Raw genomic sequence first — 15,765 nt, forward strand, 5'->3', positions numbered from 1 at the left:
AACGTCCAAAAGACAGCAGTCGGAAACATTCAAAATTCTTGAGCGAGGTTTAAATATTTAAATTTTTGGCTCAAATTTTCAGCGTAGTCATGATTTCACAAATATAAACGATTGCTGCCACGAAAAAAAAAAAAAATTCGAATTTCGATCATTTTTGATATTCTCAAAATTCGTGAGCGACCTCTTGAAAATTTTTTATCGAGCTGATTTTTGGAGAGGCTTCTTAAAACATCGTAAGCCAACAAATTTTCATAAGAGACTCGAAAAAGAAAAATAGTCGGTTTTTTGGGTCACCCTAATGATCATGTATGATCAGGTCTGATGATTTTTTCCCGGGTAGAAAAAACTCGAATCAAGAAAAAAATTGCTGATTCAAGAAATTTTGTTTAACGATTCGAAAAACTAAAATTTTCTTGCACTAAGTAAATAATTATCTTGAAATTTTCATCTTGAATCAAAATTTTTTTCCGAAGTCAACATATTTTTATGTTTAAATTGAAAAATTTTTACCAGTTTCAAGAGTTTTTAACTTCCCGCTAAGAAAATCGACGATTTTCGAAAAATTGGGAAGTTATTGTTTTCACCCCGATTTTCGAAAGTCGAGTTTTCATCAGATGTCGACGTTTTGAGGTCCTAGGAAGCTATTCTGACTATTTTCAGAATGATATCCGAGTGTATGTATGTATGTGTGTGTTTGTGTGTGTGTGTGGGTGTGTGTGTGTGTGTGTGTGTGTGTAAACTCTTTGTAACTTTTTAACTAATGAATCGATTTGGATGGTTGAGGTGGCAATCGAAAGAGCTTGTTGGCCCTCAACTTTCCTGAAAATTTCGGATCATTTGATTGAGTAGACTCGAAGACATTGGCGAATTAATGAAAAAAAAATTTTTTTTTTTAGTTTTTTAGTGATTTCTAAGAAACGACTTGAACGATTGATTTCAAAATCTAATCAGCTCCAGAACTTTGTAAGCCGCGTCGAATGCCACCTTAACCATCTCAATCGGTCAATTTGTTCGATAGATATCGATGGCGAAAGAAATGGTAAAAAACGTTTTTTTTCGATTATCTTTGAAGTGACTCATCCGATCAATTTCAAAATGTAATCAGCCGAGAGTTCAAGAAAACGCGCTGATTGCCACCTCAAACGTCAAAATCGGTTGATTAGTTCAAAAGATTTAGGCGCTGAAAAGTTAAAAAAATAACATTTTATGTTATTTTTTCCAGATAAATCAAAATATAATGTGCTAAAATGTGTCTGAAATCATACCAACTCTTTTTTTTTTTATAGTCTCTTCCGATTATCAGATAATGTCATATAACCTGTTCCTTAGTTTTAAACATATTGTCAGCAAAAAATTGAAAAATCCAGTCTTTAATGTTTTTCTCCGATATTTCATGTATTATTGCTCTGACCTAAGTCAAAACTCATTCAAATCTTGATTTTCATTCGCACAGTAGTGCTCAAAGTGAACAGACGTGTTATCAGTGCTCCGTTCTACGAGTTATACTAGGTGCGTGCAAGTGCTTTAGTGCAGTTATCTTTATGATAAGTAACATTAACCGATATCAGTGACATTTCAAGATCTCTATTGCATCATTGCCTCATTCAACTTAGCAATAGTTCTCTCAGAAGAGCTATCAACTGACCAAACCGTACCATGACTCCAACGATGAATTATACTAAAGCCCTCCAAACCGAATACGTACCAACCAGGGAACAAGCAATTGTTCTTGACGCAATCGATGGAACACCGATCCATCATTATGCAACGGCAATTGGAACAAAAATTGGACCACAAAACATTCGTTATATTTCTAGAATATCCAATAATCAAGTGTGTGTATACGTGGCAACCAGAGAGCTAGCCAATGATCTCATCGATACTCACAAGAATGTAGTGATCAACGAACAATCAATTGTAATCCGACCCCTGGTTTCCCGGAATAAGAGACTTATACTTTCTAACGTACCACCGGTAATCCCTACAAGTTTAATAGAGCATAAACGCAAGGAGACGGGTATAATCCCAATGTCTACAATTACTACGTTAAGAGCCGGACTTATTAATCCGGGCTATCAACACATTCTTAGCTTCCGACGTCAACTCTACATTAAACCTGAAGACGTAAAGAAAATCCCAAGTATGTGGAAAATTGACTTTGAAGATACGACATACTGGATTTATCCTACACTCGACAATATGCTGTGCTTTGCATGTAAAGAAGAAGGACACTTGGCAAAATCGTGTCCAGCTAATCGAGCTAACCCGATAACTCTCGAAAATAGCACGTTAAACAACCAGACCAAAACTGTGAACACCGATCAACCACCCAGTTTTGATATTTCCAAACCATTGACCTCATCTAACACTCCACCGATGCCTGAACTATTAAAAACTAATAAGAGCTCTGTAATCAACGAAACCACAATCTTACAGTCTACAAAACGACAGCTATCTGAAACTTCATCTGAACGCTCCATGCTTCCACCCAAGACTCCACCACCTACTACCTCAGCTAGTAAAAAACTAAAAGCTAATTTGTCTACCCCAAGTGTACAAACCCAACACCACCCCCAAAGCAACACAGCAGAAATTCTCCAAAAAGAGATAATAAAAAACCCTCAAGAGTATCCATATAATTACGACCAACCCAGTGACTTTTTCAACAGAAGTAAGACCAACAAAAATATCGAGCAAGTTATCACTGAATGTAACCTCAAGGCCAATCTAATTGCTCAAATTCTCGAATACTCTATCCAATGCTTGAATCCAAAACATGTAAGAGCAGCTTTACTCGGCTAATTAAAAAATTAGAAGCAGAAGCCCTCACCGACGACACCACATCAGAGTGCTCACTTTCGTCAAGTGGTAGTCTCATGGAACTCGATAGTGACAACAACGAGACATCTTTAATCCATCCAAACCCTCCTCCTTCAATATAAGTTAATAATATTTAGACATGCATTTACTACAGTGGAATCTTAACGGATTCATAGCCAAGCTGGAATACCTCCATCTCATCATGTCACAAACATCACCAGACTGTGTATGCCTCCAAGAGATAAATTTCAGAAAGAATACCTATTCAAACCTCAAAGGATATAATGTAATTTACAGAAACAGAATCATAACTGGTCGTGCCAGCGGTGGTGTAGCAATTTATCTTAAAAACAATATACCGTTTACCGAAATAAATCTAAATACAACGCTTGAAGCAGTCGCTGCCCGTATCAACAACCACCTACCTGTAACTTTATGCAACATATACCTACCAAATAGCAATACATTTTCACAACAAGATCTTGAACAAATAATAAACCAACTTCCCCCTCCGTTCATTCTCCTTGGTGACTTTAATAGCCATAACCCTATATGGGGTTCTACAAATACTGACTCCAGAGGCAAAATTGTTGAAGACCTCATCAACTCCAATGACGACCTCATAATACTAAACAATGGCACCAATACTCATTTCAACATCAATACAGGTTATAGCAGCGCTATTGACATCACAATTGCTTCACGCGATGTAGCTACTTTCTTTGACTGGATGGTCATGGAAGATCTATACAATAGTGATCATAATCCCATCATAATCACTGACACCAGATATTCTAATCACAATAATCAAGAATCTTACCATCCTAAATGGTTACTCAACAGAGCTAATTGGGGTGACTTCCAACATACTATTTCAACCCATTTGAACGATCTGCCTAAACCAAGCACCTTTAAGACAATACCAATCAACATTATACTTAACAATTTCACCAGACTCATCACTAATGCAGCAATTCACTCAATACCAAGAAGTGAAAACGGTAAATTCAAAAAAGCCGTACCCTGGTGGGATGTAAAATGTGAAAATGCCATAAACGCTACCAAAAAAGCATATCGCAAGCTCAAGAAAAAAATTACTGAAGAAAACAAAATAAACTTCAAGCGCACATAAGCAATCGCCAGAAGAATCGTGAAACACAGTAAAAAAGAGCAATGGGAAAAATTTACTGCATCAATAGCTCCTACTACACCAATGGCACAAATATGGAACAAGGTTAGGCGGAGTAATGGTAATTACTCATCATTCCCTACTCCGCTTATACCCGGTACAGATAGCAATATGCTTCCAGACTCATTACGAATAGCAGATCACCTCGCTGAAACCTTCGCCTCCAACTCCGATGACTCCAACTACACCGATAAATTTAAGCATTTTAGAGACCGAACCAAATTTACACCAATGAACCAAAATTGCAACTTGGACCCTATAAACAAACCCTTTTCACTCAATGAAATTCATCTAGCTATTAGCAGAAGCAAGAATACAAGCCCAGGACCCGATGATAAACCCAACATGATGATTAAAAATTTACCAAAGGATTGTATTGAATACTTATTAGCATTATACAACCACATATGGATCAATCAAACTCTTCCCGATCAATGGAGGGAAGCTACTGTAATACCCATCCCTAAACCCAATAAGGATCATACAAAGTCAACAAACTACAGGCCTATCTCACTAACATGTAATCTTAGTAAAATTCTAGAGAAGATGGTGTGTAAACGACTGAGGTGGAAGCTAGAAAACGCAAATCTTATCTCACCCACCCAATATGGCTCTCGTAATATGCGCTCTACCACGGACCACCTTATAAATCTCGAGGCATATGTATGCGATGCACTAGCAATAAATGACCACTTATTAATAGTTTCCTTGGACATCGAAAAAGACTACGAGATGACATGAACCAGGAGGGTTATCTCTACCTTAACAGACTGGGGATTCAACGGTAACCTGATAGCATATATCACTAATTTTACAAGCAACCGCACAATACGAGTTAGATTACTCAACACACTATCAAAAAAAATAACAATTGAAAATGGCCTCCCTCAAGGATCAGTTCTCAGTGTACTACTGTTCCTAATTGCTATCAACGAGTTACACTCAATAATAAAAGCCCCGGTTAAAGATGGGCTATTTGTTGACGACAGCACAATCACCCTTCGTGGGAACAACCTCCAATTAACCTTCCAAACAATGCAGAAAACACTTTCTAAGCTTCAAGAATGGACAAATACAAGTGGCTTTAAATTCTCAGCTTCCAAGTGCGAATTTCTACTTTTCAAACGGGGCCGTAACACCCACGAACACACAGAACTCAAACTCAATGACCAGCCCATAAAGAGAGTATACACTATGAGGGTATTAGGACTAATTTTTGACAGCAAAATGACATGGAAACACCATATTACGTCGCTCAAGAGTGAATGCCAATCTAAACTTCGGATACTAAAAATCTTAACAGCTAAACGAACAGGAGCTAACCCAGACACTCTCCTAAAGCTCTACAAAGCACTCATACGATCAAAAATTGATTACGCTTTCATCATCTATGATTCAGCCAACCCCACGACCCTCAAGACACTCAACACCATCCAAAACACATGTTTGAGAATATGTACAGGTGCTTTTAGAACCAGCCCCATATCTAGCCTTCAAGTAGAAACAGGAATTCTACCTCTAGAACTTAGGAGACGTGAATTATGTCTTAAATACACGGCAACCATTGCAACAACACCAGACAACCCCGCACATCACAACGTACTTAAGGACTTCTTGACACCACTGTATAACAACAACGAGCAACTAGTTAAACCTATCCGTATACGCACCCTTGAATACCAAAGAGAACTCGAAATACCCCTACCATCGATATCAACTAGAAACCTCAGCTACTTCCCTCCATGGCAAACACCTATTATCCAATGTGATTGGCAATTGTGCGAGCATGACAAACCCTCCACTGCATCAACCATGTACCAATCGCTGTTTCTAGCAATGCAGGAAAAATACAAAGACTGTGAAGAATATTATACTGACGGATCCGTAATGAACAATAAGACGGGCTATGCAGTGACCTCCAAAACATCAGTCCTAATCACTCAGCTTATGCACGACCATTGTTCCATATTTACCTGCGAAATATCTGCCATAATTTGTACATTAAATATCATCAACAATAAAAATCATAAATCTAGTAATGTAATCTACACCGATTCAATGTCATCCCTCAAAGCCATTACCAATCAAAACAACACCAACCCACTTGTCCACAAAGTACACCATCTATTAGACCAAATCACTAAAGACAATTCCAGCGTTGTCTTAGCTTGGATCCCTGCACACCAAGGTATATTTGGCAACGAATTAGCCGACCAAGCAGCCAAGGAAGCTACACATACCACAAATATTCCAAATTCGGAAATGACTCATTTAGACGCCAAAAAATACATCCACAGCGGAATACTCAACTACTGGAACCGGAAGTGGCAATCACTATCACCCACTAAACTTCATGAAATACGTAACAACATCTTCGAGAAATTACCAAACCTTAATCGGAAAAATTACAGTACCCTAATCAGACTTCGAATCGGCCACACAAACATGAGCCATATCCATTTAATCACTAAAAAACACCCAAATCAATGCCCACGCTGTAGCTCGGCATTGTCTGTGAACCACATATTTTCAATCTGCCCTGGATTTCAAGAGGAAAGAAACAAGAATGGACTAACTACTGACCTTCGCAACGTTCTAAACCAACCTGAACATTTTTCTAAAGTGCTCTCATTTATTAAAGACACTAAGCTATTAATATAACTTAAATGTAAATAGGGTAAAAACAAACATGTATATATTGTAATAATCACTGAGGTCGTTAATAACCACGTTGTTAAAAAGCGATCTAAAATAAAATAAATAAAAAAAAAAAAAAAAAAATCTTGATTTTGATCACCGACATTGATTTCTGCCTCAATACATTTATTTCATAGAACATAATCGGTAATAAAAATTTAAAACGCGCTTCTTCATTAATGATTTTCGAATCTTAACTTTACAAACTCTAGCATAAAACGTAACTTGTTAGAGCTTGAAAAGCTCATAAAAAAATGATTCCATGTAATAGCATTTTCGAGCTCGAAGAGCTCGAAAATATATTCACAGTGATGTTTTCAAGCTCCTTGAGCTCGAGAACAGCGGGAAGTTTTGGGGCTGGCCCGCAAGGCCAACCGACGCCTAGATTTTTTTTTTTAATATGACAGAAATTTTTTTGAAAAAAAATTTTTTTTTGAAAGTAAAAATGAACTGTATTTTTTTATTGAACAATTGAAAGCAGAACATAGTGAAGAGATGAGTCATTTAAGAATGCAAGTAGTAGTAAAACATATTGTATTTGTTATAGAATCTGAAGATTGCTTGTTAATAAAACTGAAAGATATGAAAAGTATTTTTCAGCTTGTAAGAGTGAGACGGCATAACCACTATATTTATACGGCATAAGCACTGTACAAATACAGTGCGAACATTGTATGAATACCGTGTAATCACTGTTCAAATGAGGTATAGCAATCGTTTAAATACGGTATAACTGACGTTTAAGTACAGCATGAAAACCATATAAATGGAGTATAATCATCGTACAAATTACGGTATAGCGAGAGCGTAAATACGGTATAACCACAGTATAAATACGGTATAGTCCCTATATAAATTTGGTATCAACACAATATATTTACGGTATTAATACGGTAATACAATTTCACAAACATACCGCATTTATACCGTGGGTATACCCTAATAATACTTATACCCAAAAAATACTAGGGAAATACCGTAGAAATACCGTTATGGCAATTTCGCAAGGGCTTTTATTTCTTATGACAAACTAAAATTCCTTATGACAAACTAGTAACTTATGACAAACTAATACTTATGGCAAACTAGTCGTCCCTTGGACGTTTCCACACTCCCACACTCACGTATACATTTTCGTCGCGCGGACGTTACCACACTCCCGCACACGTTAAAAAAACGTCCACCGGGCGTTCAACCTTAAACCTTCATGTACTTTGATTAAAAAACCGTCCACCGGTCGTTAAACCTTAAACCTTAATATACCTTGATTAAAAAACCGTCCACCGGACGTTAAACCTTAAACTTTAATTTCTAAATTTTAAAAAACCGTCCATAGGACGTTAACCCGCATTTTCCTTAATTTCTAATGTCCCCTGGACATAATCTTAAATCTAACTTAATATTATCTACCGGACCTAAATCACAGACACAGTTTCTTTTACTTAACATTAACTTGACTCTAATTAAAACTTTACTTTGTTTTGTGCTTTCAGTACCTTCACTATCTTTTTTTACCCAAACTTTTATGACTCCGAATTCGAAATATAAATTTTTCAACATTAATTTATTCTAATTACAATTTTATTACTCAATCTAATTCACAGAATTTTCACTTATTAATTAATTAAACTTGGTTTGAATTTAAGTATTAATTAATTAATTTTCACTCACACTTTTCATTAATCAAGTTCCCACAATTATTATACATTAATTTACTTCACGACAAAACAATCCGTTCTCGTTAATTTTACTCAACGACAATCTATCAAAATTCTTAGCGTCCTTTTCTTCAATTTATTTACTTAATTTGTAATTAGCTTATAATTAAATTTTTGACTAGAATCAAGAGTTGTGAATTGAATAGAAAATTCGGCCAGTGAGTCGGCGTCACCCGGGCCTGAATTTACGGACGGAATCGAGTAAATTAATTAATTAATAATTAATTCGGCCAATGGAATAAATTCTGGCCTGAATTAATCTATTGACGCTATTGTGAAACTAATTTATAGCGGCCGAAGGGTCTGAAATAGATTAATAATTTAACACTGAATTTAATGGACTTATTTACCGGATTATGTACACGGAAAGTTATTCTATTTCGGCCGAAAGGCCTTGAATAAAATAATACAGAGTTACGGACAAATTATGGTGGTAAAACGAGACGCGATAGAACTTTCGAGAACACGAGACTCGACGCGTGGTTGAAACGGCTGACGGGTCTGAGACTACCAGGTCATTTACGCGAGACCAACGGAAAGATATTAAGTAATTAATTATAATTAATTCGGCCGATTAATAAAATTAATCAAGGGCCTTAATTAATTATAATTTATCTCCAGTTAATTTCAGCAACACTTGATGGAAGGTGACTGCTGTCTGCTGTGGTTCTGCAGCTGGTGTTGATTTCTACAAATTTGGTTGGATCTCCGTTGTTCTGGACTTTGCTTACCTCGAATATTCGCCTCTTTGCGCCTCGTATAGAATGATGTTTTTTTTAGTGATATGTTTAATCTGTCAATGAACAGTTCGCATCAGAATATTTATTTAATTAATATATCAGCCTATGGGGCCGGATGATAAAATTTTAATATAAATTAATCGCCTCGTTCCACGTGAAACGGAAACGGACTTTCATATTTACCTTGTTAATTTGCGTCTGATCACTTTTGTCGTCCGACTAACTCTGATCTTAATTTAGGCGTCCATCACCTTTAGTCGTCCAACTGACTCTCGATTACTGGTTCTGCACTCCCTTATATCTGCTTCGATTCGGGTCTCTTCGATTCACCCCCGGAAAACTCATCTCTACTTATTAATTAGCCAAGGAGAGGGACAGATGTTTGGGTCTCACTGATTAGCGACACCCGGTGATACGTCGAATCACTTAATTTAATAGACCGGGTTATAATTAGGACCTGTTATCGACCGTGGACAAATTCGATTTTCAAAATTAATAAATAGTCATCGGAATCTATTTTACCCTGTTGCAATCTACTTAAAACGCAGCTAATATATTGTAACAATAAGATCATGCTAAAGAACTCATCTGAAGTTACAAATTAAATGTATGGTAGGCCTTGGAGGGTTAAAATGGTTACGTAACAAATGATCCAAAGACATATGATCCGCGACAATTAATCCACGACAATTGATCCTTGCGACGATTGATTCGTCGATAAAATGCGTGTAATATGAAAAATTACGCCCTTTTTTCACTAATTTTGTGTGCGTGTAACATAAAAAATATACTCACACACAAATTAGTGAAAAAAGGGCGTAATTTTTCATGTTACACGCATTTTATCGACGGATCAATCGTCGTAAGGATCATTTGTCGCGGATTAATTGTCGCGGATCAATTGTCCTCGGATCATCGGTCGTGTCATTGGTTAAAATATCTTTTTAAAAGGGTTATTAACTCCTTCATACGCTCCTTCTAGGACATCGAGGACTTAAATAACATATTACATTCAGAGGCAAGTCCAGCATCAAAAGAATTGAGCCTTTGAGGCTCAAACTACTTTTTTAATTTTGACTCGGGACCTAAACAGGACCTGAGTCTCGGGTTGCCATAGAACTCAAAATAAGCAAAAAGCTTATTTTTTGTAACACAACCGCACACACACACACGCGTATGCATGCACGTACACGTGCGCGCACACACGCACATACATATATATAAATATATATATATATATATATATATATATATTTATATTTGCCGAATAATGTAAGGTGTAAAGAAAATATCGAGTAGCACGAGACAAATCTAAATTCAAATGAGGAAACATATATACCCCAACATGCCAAAACCAATCTCAGCTGTGATGCTTATAGCTTCTGTATTCCTTTCTTCATCTCTTTATTCGAATGGTCTAGTATATTTAGAAGCTTTCGATTTTTATGTATTTCAGAAAAGTACTGCGAAGATTACTATCACGTATATGGATAACTGTATTTTTAAAATTGCTTGAATTTTAAAATATATATTTGCTATATTAGATAAAAAATATTCAAATATTAAATCTTCCTTCCTTTATATTTCTATAAGTAATAAAATAAATGGAATTGTTCTTCATCAACAATTTTCCCAAAAGTTTCTTTAGATATACACATCAGTAGAACATTGAAGTAAAATCACCGGAAACACTATTGTGCGTATGCGGAAGATAGAGAGGTATATGGGAATTCATTCGGTACCGAAGTCTAGTGTCAGCTATTTCTTGAAATGTTTTTGCACTATTGTGGAAGCTTTTGTCGCGGATCTTCATGTCTACCAGTATTATAGTGAGCTTATTGTATATGCACAGTCACTGTAGGATTTCTTCGAAATCTCAGTAGCGTTCATACTTGGCACGATTCAGGAGAGATTTTACATTTTCAAAAGTTATCTCATTTAAAGTTGTTGTTACTTCAGTAAATATGTTAGCAATTATTTAGATTAATATTTAGCAAGTTATTTTAATACAGCATATATTAGATAATATAGTATTATATAATTCTGAGTACAATTAAAACTTTAATGAGTTGCATCATATATTTAAGGCTCAATTAAATTATATATTCTTCATTAAAATTCGAAGTTCGTTAAAAGCTCTTAATTAAAACCTTTAGTACTATATATTTAAAATCACGAGTTCATCGTTTACAAGAAAATACACAGTTTCTTGATGTTTTTTAATTAAATGAAAAATAATTGGAAGCTCTACCATCCTGAGGGTGAAAAAAAAAATATACAAATAATATCAAGAGCACGTTAAAACAAGCAAAACGATCAATAAAATGCAAAAGAAATATATTCATGGTGTGACTACAAGGCTTTAAATATATGAAAGAAAATTTGTTTTGAACTTGAGATGTCTCATCGTACTCTAGAAATATTGTTTTTTTTTTGCTTTGTCTTGTGAGCAGTATTTCTAAAGTTCTTGCAAGTATGAACAGAAAAAATATAGAGATAGAGAAATAAAATACTAAGTGATTTATGTATGCATGATGAATATTTGTGTGGGATTTTTCATTTATGATTATCAAAGCATAGAGCAGAATCATATGGCTATTTGAGTAAAAATCTTCTGTTATAGTATTTTTTATTTTTACCAAAAAAATTTAATCAGAAATTCATTCAAATACTTCTAAGCAAAAATAAATGATATTAATTGACAATTTTCGTTTGAATACATTTTTTTTCTATGATTTGATAGCAATAAGTAATTAACTTTTAGTCAAAAAATCTAAAATTTCTAATTTTGTAATTAATAGAAAAACGCTCAGAACCGATAATTACATATAATTAGGCAAAATCATTTTTTCCTGGGTTTGAAATCAAAACTCATAGTGCATCATATCATTCAATATATTTCAATTCTTTTTCCATTAGCTACAATGTCTATTACTTGATTTGTCATTTGGACTACTTCTTTGTATAGTTCGATGGCTTTTTGAATTGATAAATAAATAATGATAAATCTACTTCCATTATGGTTGCCGAATGGCCTTTTTTATACATATAATATAATTTGTTCAATAAGTCAAATAAAAATTGTACACCTCGAACGCGAAGCAGAAAGGTAATGCTCTGTTATCATTATAAAAAAAAGTCATGATCTTCTCAACTTAAATTTTTTTAGTATTAAATATACCTACATTTTGACAGAATGGTATCTTTGTAACAGTATGTTTATAATAATTATGTTAATACATAACATATTAAATATATTTTATATTCACGAAATTATTTTATCCTTTTTATTTATCAATAAATTTAAAATCCATGTTAATATACTGCCGGTATAATAATGTTTTTCGATTACAATAATGAGGTTAATATTATAATACATGGAAATTTTCATGTTTAACAATATAAAGTTGATAGCGGATGCATTTATGAAGATAGCCTATGAGATATAGATCAGAATATTTGCTGGAGGGAGTTTAAGAATGAGTACGAGGTGAATGTAATTATTCCAGAAGGTCAATGAAATGTTTGACTACTGGAAGCTAAAATTCTGATGATAAAGAGCTCAAAAGTAAGGTAAAGCTCAGCAGAGTGAGATGAAACCTAGGGTTATTCTCGTTCTGTTAGGTAGATTTAAATAGATTGTAATTAAGATTCATGTGTTCAACTGATTCACGAGTATTATTTAAATATATGTTTAATTCATTGTATTAAAGAGAAAGTCTCATTTGTATGTTCAAAAATTTCATTTATTTTTAAATAAATATTTTATAAATGATGAAACGTTCCCCATCTATTAAATGTAATTTTTAATTAAATTTCTGATCCCATAACATCTTTTTAATGAGTGACAAAACTGTTGGGACTTCAGCAACGAGTATGCATTGGCGTCACGAACCGCTGTCCCAAACGATTGATTTCAACAATAATTAAACACGTCAAACAAATGTGAGCTCCATTAATTTAATATAATTCTGTCAACAAAAAATCCTACATAATTGTGGCCTTATAACTTGAGGGAGACCACTAGTGTGAAATTTTGAAAAAACCCTTTTTTTCTGCATATTCCGATAGTCTGCACCTTCGAAAACAGCATACTAAAATTTCGAGTGCATATCTCAAATAGTTTTTAAGAGTTACAGCCACCTGAAGAGCAGCCGCTTATGGGTTCTCGAAAATACACTTTTAAAAATTGCTGCAATTATAACTCGAAGACAAATCATCCGATCGATTTGATTCGAATTGCAGCTTCGTTTATATATGTTTCTACACGACAAGATTGGAACCCGACTGGATACTGTTCTGCACCCGACTCAGTACGGTGCTAGAAAAAAATGCTCGATTGTGGTGCAGCACCACACTAATTGCTGTGCGGATCCTGACTGAGTGATATCCGCACACGACTGTCAGGTCCCTCATAGTAATCAGTGTGGTGCTGCACCACAATCGAGCATTTTTTTCCAGCACCGTACTGAGTCGGGTGCAGAACAGTAATCAGTCGGGTTCCAATCTTTCCGTGGACGTACCATAAACCTCCATTTTTCCGATCGAATCACAAATGTAATTTTGGCAGGCCAAATTCATCAAATTTTCGCGTCAAATTCAAAATTTCTTTTAAAAACTCCACCATCTTGTTAAATTTCGATTTTCTTCTTGGCTCGAGGGTCATGAAACGGGAAATACCTTCGGGTTGAATAAACTTTTTGGTTTTCTTGATTTCATGCCCTGTGAAGGTCGTTATTACTGCAGCAGTGGGGGACCTTTTTTTTAACTTCCCGCTAAGAAAATCGACGATTTTCGAAAAATTGGGAAGTTATTGTTTTCACCCCGATTTTCGAAAGTCGGGTTTTCATCAGATGTCGACGTTTTGAGGTCCTAGGAAGCTATTCTGACTATTTCCAGAATGATGTCCGAGTGTATGTATGTATGTGTGTGTTTGTGTGTGTGTGTGGGTGTGTGTGTGTGTGTGTAAACTCTTTGTAACTTTTTAACTAATGAATCGATTTGGATGGTTGAGGTGGCAATCGAAAGAGCTTGCTGGCCCTCAACTTTCCTGAAAATTTCGGATCATTTGATTAAGTAGACTCGAAGATATTGGCGAATTAATGAAAAAAAAATTTTTTTTTTAGTTTTTTAGTGATTTCTCAGAAACGACTTCATCGATCGACTTCAAAATCTAATCAGCTCTAGAACTTGATAAGCCGCGTCGAATGCCACCTTAAACATCTCAATCGGTTCATTTGTTCGAGAGATATCGTTGGCGAAAGAAATGATAAAAAACGGTTTTTTTCGATTATCTTTGAAGTGACTTATCCGATCTATTTCAAAATTTAAGCAGGTCTAGAATTCAAGAAAACGCGCCGATTGCCACCTCAAACGTTAAAATCGGTTGATTAGTTCAAAAGATATCGGCGCTGAAAAATTAAAAAAATAACATTTTATGTTATTTTTTCCATGTGTCTGATGTCATGTGTCTGAATGTGTCTGAAATCATTCCATCTCTTCCTCTTTGTAGTCGCTTCCGATTATCAGATAATGTCATATAACTTGTTCCTTAGTTTTAAACGTATTATCGGCAAATAATTGAAAAACCCAGTCCTAAATGTTTTTCTCGGATATTCCATATATTATTGCTCTGACCTAAGTCAAAACTCATTTAAATCTTGATTTCGATCACTGACATTGATTTCTGCCTCAACACATTTATTTCAGAGAATATAATCGATAGTAAAAACTTTAAAGCTGCTTCTTCATTAATGATTTTCGATTCTTAACTTTTCAAACTCTAGCATAAAACGTAACTTGTTAGAGCTCGAAAAGCTCATAAAAAAATGATTCCATGTAATAGCATTTTCGAGCTCGAAGAGCTCGAAAATATATTCACAGTGATGTTTTCAAGCTCTTTGAGCTCGAAAACAGCGAGAAGTTTTGGGGCTGGCCCGCAGGGTCAACCGACGCCCAGATTTTTTTTTGAGCTTTGGGACATTGTGAATAACTCGCTGAATTTTGAATTTTTTGGTCCAACAATTTTATTACGTATTGATTATCCTACGAAAAAAAGGTTCTCTGTATAAAGTCGCGCCAAGTATACGTTTAAAATTTTTTAAAAGTAAAAAAGAATTATTTTTTACGAAAAAAAAAGTCAAATCGAAAAAATACTAATGCATGAAAAAATTGGAGACACGGTAGGCTCGCGCCTACACTTCACACATATACATGTGTTTGAACGTGTACTTGACACGAGACACTACCGTGTCTTCTAATATATCCTCAAAACATTAAAACATTCCATACAGTAGTTTTCTTTAGAAAAATTCCTAAAAATAATCGTCTTTTCAGGTGGTCACTAGTAGCCCCCTTAACTTTTTAATAAAGACTATTAAATAAATTTTATAGAGTAGTTGAATAAAGTGATTTTTTTTTGTTATACAAATTAATTAAAGGATGCTGTTAGAAAATAGTTAACCACACTGAGTTCAGGTCAATTCAGCATTTATTCATAAATATTACAATCCTCATTATTCTACAAAAAATCATTGGTTTGTCACAAAAGTCACTGGGGTAAACTGGTACGTCCATACTCATCGTTAAAATAACTTTTGCA

At 34.9% G+C, this 15,765-nt stretch overlaps 1 protein-coding gene across 5 annotated transcripts in view; it reads left to right on the forward strand.

Moving 5' to 3' along the window:
* LOC130662889 (hemicentin-2) overlaps positions 1-15,765 on the forward strand; it is a 491,796-nt gene that overhangs the window by 75,811 nt on the left and 400,220 nt on the right. The gene's annotated exons all lie outside the window — the stretch shown is intronic.

Source organism: Microplitis mediator, chromosome 2, assembly GCF_029852145.1.
Source record: "Microplitis mediator isolate UGA2020A chromosome 2, iyMicMedi2.1, whole genome shotgun sequence".
NCBI lineage: Eukaryota > Metazoa > Arthropoda > Insecta > Hymenoptera > Braconidae > Microplitis > Microplitis mediator.